The sequence below is a fragment of the Sinocyclocheilus grahami genome, unplaced genomic scaffold, assembly GCF_001515645.1.
Source record: "Sinocyclocheilus grahami isolate Dianchi unplaced genomic scaffold, SAMN03320097.WGS_v1.1 scaffold84.1, whole genome shotgun sequence".
Lineage (NCBI taxonomy): Eukaryota > Metazoa > Chordata > Actinopteri > Cypriniformes > Cyprinidae > Sinocyclocheilus > Sinocyclocheilus grahami.
In genome coordinates this window covers 2,266,584-2,278,468 of record NW_015505263.1, presented here as the reverse complement: position 1 = coordinate 2,278,468, position 11,885 = coordinate 2,266,584, and the positions used below count along the sequence as shown (strand labels likewise).

Below are 11,885 nucleotides of genomic sequence, written 5' to 3'. Positions count from 1 at the left end.
AGCTGCCATAATGACCTAAACGAGAAAAGAGCACTTCATCCAAGCATTTACCTCCATTATTACAGCATGGAGACAGTGGAAGTGATCTTTAAAGAAGCCAATGCTTCTGTATTATTCATCATGCTGGGCCCTGGTAGAAAGTAAGAGTGTTTAGGTTTCAGCCTGTCACTCCGTCACTCATTCTGTGTTTTCTGTGTCCAGCGTATCCACGTGAGCATGAGGGCGAGGGGAATGGAAATGGCCAGCAAGGACTGTGTGAAAGTGGCAGTCTGGGTCAAGCCCTTCAATAAGGTTAGTACGGCTAGATTATCTCAAAAACTGCAGACTTGTGATTGAATGTATTTAGGTTCATTTGTAGCACATTATTTGGAAGTCCGCTTCAACAAGTTGAGCATGAGATTGAACCATAGCTTTGAGACTTTAAAGCTTTTTCTTATACAGAGGGAGCGGGATGCAGGCATTATCTCAATGACCTCCAACAATAACAGTATTCAAGACTTTCGTAACCTGCAGAACAACACATTTTCTCTCTTGACTACAGGTCTCACAGTGGCTTCAGTAGGAACAAAGATGGTGTGTTTGTACCTGAGGAGACAGGTGGGCGCTACGCTGACCAGGTAACAGATATCAGGTTATATAGAGGATATCTCACCTTGCATAAGTGTATGCTGCTTTGTTCATGCTTACAAAGGTTGCAAAAGCAATGTGCTTTTTAAAATCTTGTATCAGACTACAATTGCTGCTATATTTATTGTGATGGTGTCATTGGTTTTGTGGAGTCTGATTAACTGATAGCAGCTGAACTAACAGTTTCTATTTGGTTCAATCCCTTTGTTCCCTGTGGTCATTATCAGGCGAGTGTGTTTCTGGATTTGAGGCAGGGCATCCTTGATAACGCACTGCAGGGCTACAATTCCACATTACTGGCATATGGTCAGACTGGCTCTGGGAAGAGTTAATCTATGGTCTGTTATGGTCCTAACAAAGGCCTGATACCCACCCTCTGCGAGAGACTGTTTCAGTCTATCAGGAGCATGCAAGATAGCAGGCAGTGTCAGGTTTGTCAATTATATTTACATAACATCTCACTGTTTTGCAAAATTTACTCTGCAGAGGTGGCTCAGAGGCGCTTCTGAAGTGGCATTTAGGTGTCTTTATAAAGACTGGTTAATGGTGCTCAGAGGTGACATGAATGCATTTACACAGCAATGATAACTATGCAGTGATATAAGCTGGGTCAATGCAGGCTTAAATCTGGCTTTAATGTATTAAACAGTTTCTGTGAGGTTTGGCTTGGTGTGATTAGAATTATTTTCAAACCATACTCAAGACAATTGAAACTAGAAGGATAAATTACACCTTAATGATTTAACCTATTGACAAATATAGTAGGTTTAACATTCATTAGAATGAACACTTTTTGGTCAAAAAGCAATTATAATTGATTTTGTAAGTGATACATTGAATTTTCATTGTCAAAACTGCTCACCTATTAAAACAAATATCTGGGCCTAAATTTAAGTATTTAATTTGCATATAAAATTTCCATCCATTTGGATTAAACTGTTTAAAGGGTCATATGATGCGATTTCAAGTTTTCCTTTCTCTTTGGAGTGTTATAAGCTGTTCGTGAATAGATAAGATCCCTAAAGTTGCAAAGACTAAAGTCTCAAACCCAAAGAGATATTCTTTATAAAAGTTTAAGACTCGTCCATGCCCTCCTAAAACTCCTCGTTCAAACACGCCCCCACATGTCTACGTCACGATGTGGGAAGATTTGCATAACACCACCCAAATGTTCATGCAAAGAAAGAAGGCGTAACTTTGATTCTTGCTGTAGTATTGTTGTTGCCGCCGCCGCCATGTCGTGGAGACGCTGTGTGTTTTGTTGTGAAAGCGAAACTATTTTGTTTGGCCTTCCAAAAGAGGACACAACTAGAAATCAGTGGTTAAGTAGTATTTACAACACTGTTCCAGAACACTTCAACCCAAATATTCAGATGTGTGCAACACATTTTACGGAGGACGAGGACAGTAGCCGCTGTTGTTCCGGTGAATTCAGTTCCCCTGTTTCCCCTTCGGCGCGCATGCTGACCATGCTGACAAATAATGCTGACTCACAGCCTGAAGGTACGTTTTCATATTTAAAGGATTTGCCACTGATGATTCAAATGCAAGTTTTGAGCAGTGTAGAGTAGCGCTTGTTGTTTGTCGTTTCTCCGATCACAAATGCAGACATGGTTTTATGTTTACGCGGCACGATGCAACGCAAAGCTTAAAAGACAGTATAAGTCATTATAATCAGTAATTATGTCCCCACTGGATGCAACAAATGCCTCGTTTATAATGGGTTTTAATGTTTTTGTCTTATCGTGCCGGGACACTAGTGATGGGTCGTTCTTGAACGATTCGTTTATTTTGAATCTTTAATATGGGGGTAGAATTGTTGCTTAATTCCAAATAAATAGATTATGATCCACAAATAAATAGAATGAGATCCACAAATAAATCTTAAAGTTTCACAAACATGAATTAAATTCACAAATAAATAAAATGAGATTTGCAAATAAAAAACATATTCACAAATATATATTTATGTCACAACCACAACTTTGCCTGGCATTTATTTGTGAATCGCGTCCTGTGCATTTGTAGATAGCTGCACGCATTTGTCGAAATGTATTTTAATAAACTGAATCATACAGTGAAAGAAAGCACTGTAAATGCGCACACGCACTAGTCTAACCTACTACACTTCATCACACACTGTTTCTCTGGCATCTTCAAAGGCACGTAACAAAATACTGTGGCTTGGCATGATACGCAATTTAATGGTCTAACGAAATCCAGTTTTAAACATCTTTTACTGTACCCATTGTATGGCCCTTTTATGACCTATTTGAGCCAATGCAGATGAATGAAGTTATCTCAGGACGAGACCGCCCTGATTGTAAAGCAAAACGTGATTGGCTATAGCGAGATCGTGCTACGATTGGTCAGCGAATGTGGCTGTTATCTGATTGGCTTGAGTAGACGGTGGGTGGAGTCCACGTATTTGTGGATTGTCAGCACGTCTTGATGCAAGAAATGTTTCACAATTCGCAAATGCACAGGACGCGATTCACAAATAAATGCCAGGCAAAGTTGTGGTTGTGACATAAATATATATTTGTGAATGTTTTTTTATTTGCAAATCTCATTTTATTTGTGAATTTAATTAATGTTTGTGAAACTTTAAGATTTATTTGTGGATCTCATTCTATTTATTTGTGGATCATAATCTAATTATTTGGAATTAAGCAACAATTCTACCCCCATACTTTAATGACTTGGGAAGAACGAGTCCTATCGGAGAGTGATTCGTTCAGTCGAGCATGAGGTCTTATAGGTTCTGTACTGGAATTAGTGAAGTAGTTCACCTGTTTCCAGTCTTCGGGTTTTTCGAGTCGTTCGTTCATCACGTGACAGCCCCATAAGCTAACCAATGCAGTCTGAGCCGGAAAGAGAATTGCTTAGTTCATCTCTTGAGTCTTCGGGTTTTTCCCAAAATGCAATAAATCCATTGAATCTATATAAAAGTTATTTTTCATATTGAAACTGTTAAAAATTCACAACAAAGTAAGTTGATCCACATATGACAGCCTCTGAACTTGGTCAATACTAATCTTATTAATAGCTTATGATTCTGATTCCCACTGATTATCATTCCCACCGCTGAAACCACCACAGGTTCATCAATGCCGTCAAAATTAAATCGCATGTGATTGTCATGTGCATCTCGTGAGTAAAGTTCTGTGATTAGTAGTAAATCTCCATCACGTGCTTTCAGATGGAGCGGCATTTAATACACAAAGCTGTAGATCACTGACAAGCTACGCAATATCGCATTCATAATCGAAGGTGATTCATCAGCGATTATGTACGTGATATTGCGTAGCTTGTCAGTTACTGTTTACAATGCGTGGAATGGTGCACTGTGATTGGTTGAGTGGATGTATCGCATTCTGCGGAGAAGGGAGACTGGCATTTGTCGCGGTTTGGAAAGATAGGGAGAAAACGTAACAATAACACGGCAGATATCGCATTTTGCGTAAAATTAAAAATTTACTTTTCAATACCAACCAGATACAATACTGATTTTGGCAAGAACTCCATTTTTTTTAAAAATGGGGTTTATCACGTTTTGGAACCAAACTCTTAATGTATTACCCCCGTTTAATTACATGGGATTAATTCTAACATTCCGGATACGTGTATAAAATGTAAAGACGAAATTGGTACATTTCATTGTATGTGGCAGTCTAGGGAGCTGCAAATGTTCTGGAAGGAGTTTCTCGGTGTGGTCTGTGAAAATATTCCTATGGAACCAAAGCTGTTTATTGCATATATATCCTGAAAATGTATCAGTAAATGCAAGCAAAAAGAAGCTCATAGATTTTAGTTTGATACAAGCTAAACACGTGATTGCTTTAGTATGGAAAAACATCGAAATACCTGTTCTCTTTCAAACATTCATTCGGTATCTCACTATGGGAATCACCTCGGGCGTGACCAATCCTGGAAGCACCAATTACACCACGTCTGCCACCACGAATAGCGTTACGCTGCTTGCGTTCAGCAGATATTCTCCAAAATGGCACTGAACACAAGCAGCGCATGCTATTCTGTGTCAGCTGCACTGCACGGATGCGCTGTTTTCGTTGAAATCGAACCATAAATACACGTATAAAACGTATACTTGTCTCGCGGCTGACACAGAATAGCGTACGGTGCTTGCGTTCAGCAGATATTTTCCAAAATGGCGCTGAACACAAGCAGCGTATGCTATTCTGTGTCAGCCGCACTGCACGGATGCGCTGTTTTCGTTCAAATCGAAGCGTAAATGCATGTATAAAAAACGTATACTTGTGTCGCGGCTGACACAGAGTAGCGTACGCTGCTTGCGTTCAGCGGATATTCTCCAAAATGGCGCTACAGTGATGCAGGGAGAGACAGAAGAGACGAATTGTTGAATAAAGTCGTTATTTTTGTTTTCTTCGCGTACAAAAAGTATTCTCGTCGCTTCATAACGTTACGGTTGAACCACTGATGGCAGATGGACTATTCTGACGATGTCTTTCATACTTTTCTGGACCTTGACAGTGTAATTTGCTTGGCAGTCAATCGGACAGTCACAAGCCTCCCGGTTTTCATCCAAAATATCTTAAATTGTGTTCTGAAGACGAACAAAGCTTTTAGGGGTTTGGAACGACATGGAGGTAAGTGAATAATGACAAAATTTTCATTTTGGGGTGGAGTATCCCTTTAAGGTACCCTTTTATTTTTTTTATAATTTCAAACATCACTTTTTAATGTTTTATGTTTAAAATATCAAAACATTATTTATGCATTTGTAACTGTAGGTTAGTATTCCATGTCCCTCAGAGCTTCATTAAACAGTGTGTAAATACATCTAAATGCAGCTTCCGTGTTTCCTCTGCATTGCAAAGATACATTTTGTTGATACTGATTTCATTTGCTTGGTAACAGCCCAAAAGCAAGAATTTGACCCAAAAGATGGTGCACACTTTTAGAAAAAATGGCTTAAAGATAAAAATGCCCATAAAACTTGTTGGAAATAATTAATTTCTATCACTGCTGTGAACTGACCACACAGAATATGAGGAATATAAAAAAAATCAGGAGTCAGCTGTCAGCACAATTAGAGATAAGATATCAGCACAATAACACTCAGCAAAATATTGTCTAATTATCGTTATTGATAAAATCCCAGAAAATTATCAAGATATAATTTTTTTGTCAATATCGCACACCCCTAATTTATGTTATTTAATTGATATAATAATTTATTGATAATAATTGTTTAAATTAATATAATAATTAATACTTTTGACTCATCTATTTTCTTAAAAATGGTTTAAAGGCTGAAATGTAAAGTTTATAATTTGATAAAACTTTTTGTTTTTGTGAAAACATATCTAAACTGTAAGTTATGCTTTTTACAGTAATTTTGCAGTTCAATATGGTACTATAGATATTGCCCTTACCCTGCCCATATGGTATTAATTTTATTTGTGCAGGTCTTAAAAAGGTCTTAAATTTGAGCTTAAAAATCATGCAGAAACCCTGTGTGTATATACTATGTGTATGTATATATATATATATATATATATATATATGTGTGTGTGTGTGTGTGTGTGTGTGTGTGTGTGTATGTGCATGTATGTATGTATATATATATTTATTTTTATTTTAATTAACAAAAGCATTTTAAATAGTTTTAGTTGTAATTTTAGTTACAAAAATAACAACACTTATGGATAGTTCCCCTCCAGCAATTAAGAATCCTTTCCCTCATTTATTTACCATTCTTGGAAATCTCTTCCCACTTTAGGAACGAAGGATGATGCAGATGCACCCGTACATAATGAACATCAATGAGGATGCTCAGCTGTCTGGTGTTGTGAAACTCTTCATTCAGGAAGGTGAGTTTGTCTTACAATAGTGACATCAGACCAGTTATATCCATATATTAACTGAATGCAATATATGTTTTTTTATGAGAAGGTGAATGGGACATTGGTCTGGCAGACAACTCACCCAGATCACTTTGTACCAGGGGTCTAGGGTGAGTCAAGCTGGAGAAAAATTACTAGATTGTATCTCAATATATGCTACATATGCATCCCATAATGAACATTACTGTTGTGTCTGACCATTTATTAAGTCATTTTTCAAAGCGTTTTTCAACAAATGTGAGCTGATATTTAGTTTTCCTGTTTTCAGGATTCAGGAGAAACATGCCGATTTCTCAAACCAGCAAAGGTGAGTATCAATTACTCCTGTGTCCGGGTCAAAGGTCTGTTCATCGGCTTCCCTTCGGAGCGCTCAGTAGAGGACTGGAGTCGTTATGATTATGATTACTTCCAATCTGAGCTGGCAGCGGCTGAGGGCTTCCACATTCAGTCTCTGTGTGACGGTCAGGGCCACAGTAAGTGTTAAATCGATTGAAATGTCTATTTTTGATTAGATATCTTTTAGGTTTGTTTAATTTGGTGTTATTTTAGTATTATTTATGTACTTTTATAAGATGTATTCATATTTCGAATTAGAATTAATTTTTATATTTTCAGTTTTCATTTCATTTTTTATTTATTTTTTATTAGTTTTTGTTTTGCTCAGGCAGCACTTCTTTTTTCTTCTTCTTTTTTTCAGCTAATATTTGCATTTGATTTTATTTCAGCTTTATTTAAATTAATGAAAATGAGTTCTAATGGTTTTAGTTAACAATAACACCACCTGCAGGGCCACACCAGCATGACTACTGCTGTGTTTTATGACTATATAAAGCTGATGCCCATGGTGACAGAAGCTAATCAAATGAGTAAAGAGTTAAAGAAGGTGAGTACAGTGACAACACTTATGATCATGTAAAAGTTAACCAATTCGTTTTTGGCAAGCAATAGCTAAAAAATACCTCTTAGTATGAAATGGGGCTCAAAGGGATAGTTCATGCAAAAAAATGAAAATTCTGTGATCATGTACTCATCCTGAAGTTGTTTAAACCTGTTTGAGTTTCTGTTGAACTTAAAAGATATTTTGAAGAATGTTGATAACCAAACCGTTGCTGGTCCCCATTGACTTCCATAGTATGGAAACAGTCTATAGAAGTCAATGGGGATCAGAAACTGTTCTTCAAAATATCTAATTTTATTTTTAACAGCCGAAAGAAATTCATACAGGTTTGGAAAAACTTGAGGATGAGTAAATGGTGACAGAATTTTCATTTTTTGCATGAACTATCCGATCAAAAGGATCACTAAAGTATAGTTTTACCATTAAATAAATACAAAGGTACTTTTGAAAAATACCATTTATGTACTTTTATAAGATGTATTCATATTTCGAATTAGAATTAATTTTTATATTTTCAGTTTTCATTTCATTTTTTATTTTTTATTAGTTTTTGTTTTGCTCAGGCAGCACTTCTTTTTTCTTCTTCTTTTTTTCAGCTAATATTTGCATTTGATTTGTTCTAATGGTTTTAGTTAACAATAACACCACCTGCAGGGCCACACCAGCATGACTACTGCTGTGTTTTATGACTATATAAAGCTGATGCCCATGGTGACAGAAGCTAATCAAATGAGTAAAGAGTTAAAGAAGGTGAGTACAGTGACAACACTTATGATCATGTAAAAGTTTACCAATTCGTTTTTGGCAAGCAATAGCTAAAAAATACCTCTTAGTATGAAATGGGGCTCAAAGGGATAGTTCATGCAAAAAATGAAAATTCTGTGATCATGTACTCATCCTGAAGTTGTTTAAACCTGTTTGAGTTTCTGTTGAACTTAAAAGATATTTTGAAGAATGTTGATAACCAAACCGTTGCTGGTCCCCATTGACTTCCATAGTATGGAAACATTCTATAGAAGTCAATGGGGATCAGAAACTGTTCTTCAAAATATCTAATTTTATTTTTAACAGCCGAAAGAAATTCATACAGGTTTGGAAAAACTTGAGGATGAGTAAATGGTGACAGAATTTTCATTTGTTTGGAAGGAACCATTTTGTAGCAATCCATTTTATTGCCCTCAAGTTCACTTTTAAAATACGAATCAAGGTTTCTTTTTTTTTTGCACTAAAGCAGTCCTTATTTAATTTTACATGCCTATTTTCCACCCTTTCTCTGACCCTTATATTTAAACAGGCGATTTTTGCTGCTGTGCCTTTCAGACTTTTTTATAAAAACATGAGATCTGTTATCATCTAAATGTCCATGCTTTTTGTCTTAGGTGTGGATGTGGTCCAAAGCCAAATTTGTCAACCGTAAGTTTCTGATGGAGGAGGTATACCAGCAGCAGGTGGTAGGAGGAGAGGGGGCAGACCGAGCTCCTCTTTCCAGGGACAGAAATTCCTTCTGGGATCCTCTGGAGCCCCTGCACCTGTGGCTGCAGTCCCTGGCGTTTCGCATCCCTCTGGAGGAGCAGGTGGAAGTGGTGGGTCCGGAAGGAACAGAGGAGGCCATACTGCAGGCACAGCTAGTGCCCTGCAGCCCAACGGGATTGTGGGTATCATTTCTGCATTGAAATGTGTTGAACGAATGAAATATTAGTGGTGCTGTGATATTTATATATTGTAGACCCTTCAGAGCTGCTTGGGAAACGACTGGACTTTCAGCTGGTCTTGGATCAGTGCTGTGGCCTACGCTGGGTTAAAGAGGCCCGGAACAGAGGCGTGCAGATGGGGTTAGTTCGGATCAGTGCTGGCAGTATGTAATGGAAAGTTTGTTGAACTCTTCATAAAGTATTTGTATAGATTTTGTGAAATCTTATTTCTGTTTTATATTAGAAATAAGACTTCTGTGTGTCCCAAAATTAATTTACGAAAGATTCATTTATTTATGAAATATTAATTTATGATATTTTATGAAATATAAATTTATTAAAAATTTATTTGTTTTATTTTAGCAATAGTGCTTCTGCATGTCCCATAATTATCATCAGATTCATCGCCAGATTAATTTGGACCTAAATATTTTCATTTTTAGTTATTTTTATATTTCTAAATAGTTTACATTTATTTTATTTCAGATTTAGTAATATGTCAGCTAGTAGTTCTAGTACTTTTCATTTAATACAATTTTCATTTGGTTAAAGTTCTACATGTAATATTTTATTTTATTTCAGCTTCATTTCAGTTGACTTTTTTAATATTTGAATTTACAGTAACAACACTGTTTCTGATGATTTGCATCCCTGTTGATATTTGAAATTAAATCTTTTTTGAGCTCTGTGTTCTGTAGGAAGCATCATCATCATCAAAGAATGTGTCCAAAATCCTGAAATCCAGATCCTTCTGAAGTTGTCTTCTGTATTCTTTACTGGATTTGTTTTACATTGTTTTTTGATTTTGCCTGTAATATTACTGTTTTGGTCCATGCCATTTTGAATTCTGCAAGCATCAGTTTCCTTGTAATGCTACTAAAGTCTAAATTAATAGCCTAGAGACTGAAGTTCAACTAAAGATCAGAACTCGACAGGTTTCAGGTGTTTGACTGTTCACAGCCTCTCTACACTCCAGCGGTGTGGCACAATGTAAACCCGCTCTTGGATCACAGAGTCCAGTTCACTGCTCGGAGAACCTCTCAGGAACTGCTCAACTACCTTCAGAGCAATGCCCTGGTGCTGGAGCTGTGGGGCCTACAGGGTAAAAGTCTCTGATATGAGAAATATTATACCGTACCATTCAAAAGTTTGGGGTTTTTGAATGAAGTCTCACCAAGGCTATGTAACTGTATTATGAAATGTAATTTCTTTCTGTGATGGCAAAGCTGAATTTTCAGCAGCCGTTACTCCAGTCTTCAGTGTCTAACAATATGCTGATTTGCTGAAGAAATATTTCTTCTTCTTATCAGTTTTGAAAACACTTGTGTATTATTTTTGCGAAAACTGATACATTTCAGGATTCTTTGATAATTTTTTTTAACAGTTTATCTGAAATAGGAATCTTTTGTAGCATTCTAAAGATTTTTACTGACAATCTTAATCAATTTAATGGATAATTTAAAAGTAGTAATTTCTTTTTAAAATTTTTATAATTTTTTATTTTACTGACCCCAAACTAGAAGTAAACATTCACTTAAAGTGACAAAAAAAAGTCATTTGTGTCTTTTTTATTTTACAAGTGAACACTGAATAAAATATTTATGAAATAAACCCTTTAAATCTGGCTGTTGAGATTGTGTTGGTATGTGAAGGGTTAAATGAAGGTTGTGTGTGTGATTGGTACTGTGATTGGTGGTCCAGCTATAAATTACACATTACAAATGGCCAATGAGAGACTAAAATTGACAGTCATTACACCTAGATGGGTGGGGTTTGATCCTCACTGCTGAACACAAGATCCAGGGGGCGTGGTTTGATCCAGATCCAACTCCTCCCATTATACATATTCCTAAACCTACCCGTCTCCACCCCCTGATCCCTAAACCCACCCATCTCCACCCCCTAGATCTGGATCCAACCACGCCCCCTGGATCTTTTGTTCTGCAGTGAGGGGCTACTGAACTTCTGTGGGGAACCTGCATTAGAGTATTAGAGTACCTTGTTCACTATGGAAGAGCAGGTAAGATTAGACGGGGCATTGTTGTGAATTTAACCCATTTAATGAAATGGGCATGAAAATATCAAAATGATGTCATTAGTAACCCCTTGAAATTTTTATGGAAAAGTGTGTGTTGTGAGTGATCAGTGGGATAATGTGTATACTGAAATTTAATTATTTCCGCTGTCATCACAATTCTTATATATCTCAGCCCAGTTATTAACCCATTTGAAACTGTTTCATCACATTCTATGGTTGCTATTATACACAAAACACTGAATAGGTATACTAAGACAAAAAACTAAAATAGTTATCCCACCGGTCACTTGTTGCCAACATGTTTACTCATTCTTTGTCCACACTCAACAAAACCGAATAACTGAATTCATATATTAATACTAGACACCTTAAAGATAAAGTGTACCAAAAACCTGTCATATCTTTAACACTTTACTAGCCTTTTGTTTTGGAGCTTCGATGCAGCAATCATATTATCAAGGTGCAAACAGGAAGTAAACTGCTCTGGTCATGTGACAATTTGCACTAAACATGTGACACTGCACATATTTAATCGAGATCCTTTATTTTTTTTCCATATTTGTAGAAAATGCACTACAACACCAGTCGGTAACATTTTTAGAGCTTTATAAATTAAAAACTTTACGGTCACTATTGTGACCGGTGGGGTTAAATATGTAATTTTCAAGATTAACCTTAAATGAAAAATTTATTTGACTCCGATTTAGTGATTTGCATTTTACTCAAATGAGCCGTTTTAT

The 11,885-nt window shown here is 36.5% G+C and overlaps 1 pseudogene; it reads left to right on the top strand.

The window, feature by feature from the left end:
- Window positions 1–237: 237 nt before the first annotated feature.
- On the top strand, window positions 238–10,223 carry LOC107586655 (kinesin-like protein KIF28P; annotated as a pseudogene).
- The last annotated feature ends 1,662 nt before the right edge of the window (window positions 10,224–11,885 follow it).